The sequence below is a fragment of the Alexandromys fortis genome, unplaced genomic scaffold (genome assembly GCF_014885135.2).
Source record: "Alexandromys fortis isolate MF-2015 unplaced genomic scaffold, M_Fortis_MF-2015_v1.1 scaffold_118, whole genome shotgun sequence".
NCBI classification, from domain to species: domain Eukaryota; kingdom Metazoa; phylum Chordata; class Mammalia; order Rodentia; family Cricetidae; genus Alexandromys; species Alexandromys fortis.
Genome location: NW_026068010.1, coordinates 3,069,685 through 3,072,156, shown reverse-complemented (window position 1 = coordinate 3,072,156; position 2,472 = coordinate 3,069,685).

Sequence of the window (2,472 nt, the reverse complement as noted above, 5' to 3'; positions counted from 1 at the left end):
GTGAAAACATCATGGAGTCCAGTATGCCTCTCACCCCACCGGGTTCTCGGGCCTCCAGAAGGCGTCACGTTGATGGCATCAATCATATTCTTCCGCCTTCTGGTACAGCTGGGTGGGAAAACTCACCACCCTGTTGGGTGGAAATGAGGACACGTGTGCTTATTCCGAGGGAGACTGAAAGGCCGGGAGAGCTAAAACATCAGGCACGTGTAGGCACCTTGGAAAAGCTTTAGAAGCTCACAGCCATATCCGGGTGGCGGTGTACACCTTTAATCCCAGCACTCGGGATTCACGTACCTTTAAGTTTTGCTAGCCTTGAGTGTTACTCTTTAATGCGGCACTTAGTTGCAAGCTTCTCGTGATCTTTATCACCTGCGGAACGGCTGGTGCTGGCTTAGTTTTAATATAGCAGGGGAAGACCAGCACTTAAAAATGAGCTACAAGCAGCTTACAGATTTTTCATTATAATGTTTTATAACTTGATCTTTTTTTTCTTCCCTTTTTACTTAGTTATTGCCGACACCAATCATGACGCTTGCCTAAGAGGAAAGGCCATGTTGGAATTCATATGAGGAGTTACCCCCCAGCTGCTTGAAATACTCCCCACTCAACAGGAGATTCCAGGATCAGAAGCCTGAAGTCGGCTCTCTGAACTACATGCCTTCCAGGGGATGCTCATGCCAGGCCAGCAAGTACAAATCCCAAGCCGGCTTCCGGATTCCTTGTGGAACCCAAGGGGGGGAGGAGGATGCAGGTGCTCTATTCCTGGTACCTGGGTTCCATTCACTGGGAAGACAGCAGGGAAAGGCTCCTGGTGACAGCAGTGACAATTGTGCTTGTGATACTAATGGTGCCATGAGAAAGGAATAATCTTGGAACCACACGAGGGACCACATGAACAAAATGAAAGTAACTTGGCAACGCGATTTCTTTTCGTAAAACGGGTAGACCAGAACCCAAACTGGACTGTGAACCTTACATGACCAAGAGGGTCTCTGTCTTTTATCCCTACGGCCTGTGGTGGCTGGGTCTGATCCCATTGGTGGGAGATGAACTTCACAACAATATGGAAAAGAAAGGCTTTGGGGATATGAGCCCTTGCCAAGCTAACTACCTTTGATAGAAAAACAAAACACAACAAACAAATAAAAGGTTTTCCACAGTGATGGTTGTATGAGCTGCAATCATGCTGCATGGTACCCCGTTTTATTTTATTATTTTAGTGGTGGTGGCACTAATCGCCTAGAACAGCTTCATTTTGGAAGATAAAAGAAACTGGGCCCATTCTACATGACATCAGTGGCCCCATTATTTCAGGGGACTGGGAGGAATGCAGAGTTCAGGGTAGAAAGCACATTTTTGAAAATTCCCAAATGTGCCAGATGGTAGTGGCACACGCCTTTAATCCCATCACTTAGGAGGCAGAGGCAGGTGGATTTCTGTGAGTTCAAGGACAGCCTGGTCTACAGAGCTAGTTCCAGGACAGGCTCCAACGCTACCAAGAAACGCTGTCTCGAAAAACAAAAACAAAAACAAGAAATAGAAAGAAAGAAAGAAAGAAAGAAAGAAAGAAAGAAAGAAAGAAAAGTCTCAGATGCAGGTTCAAGAGAGATGGATTGTTGAGGGTGTGGCTGTTTAAACAAGAAAAGTTCCATATAGTTGAGACATCTGAACAGTTCTCCCCAGTTGGTGGCACTGTTTGGGGACATTTAGAAGGTGCAGTCTTGCTAGAGGAAGTTTGCCACTGGGGGTGGACTCTGAGAACTTGAATCCTCACCTACTTCTTGATGCTCATGGTTTAAAATGCGAGTTCCAGCTCTTGCTGCCCTGCCTGCCTCCCTTCCTGACATCATGGACTCTAACCTTCAGAAACTATAAACCAAAATAAACTCTCTCTTCTATAAGTTGCTTCAGTCATGGTGTTTTATTACAGCCACAGAAAAATATTTTTTTAAAAAAACTAATACAGAGGGCAATGAGTTATTAATCCAATAGACAGACAACAGCATGGCAGAGGTTCTGAAGAGAGGAAGTTGGGGATGACAGGGAGGAAGTGGGAATCTCTTCTACTTCTCTGGGGTTGGGAGTGGCTTCACAGCATAAACCTGCAGCCAGGTTCCCAGGCAGGAAGCAGAAGGGCTGGTGTGAAGCAGGAGAGGAGAGCTGGTGTGAAGCAGGAGAGGAGGGCTGGTGTGAAGCAGAAGAGGAGGGGTTGTGTGAAGCAGGAGAGCCGATGTAAAGCAGGGCTTGTAGCCACTGACACTTACTTTGATGCCAAGTCCCTGGCACCTGGGAGTCTGTTAACTAGCAGTTCACAGCCATGTCTTAGTAGGTGCCTGTTGGTTCCGAGAAATGGAAAAAGGCTGCTGCAGGTTCGGTGGCCTGGGCAGCAGCTGGATGCTAACATCACATTCTTACACTCTTAACCTGGACTCATGGAGTTAAAAGGAGAGAAATCAGAAGTGAGCCATG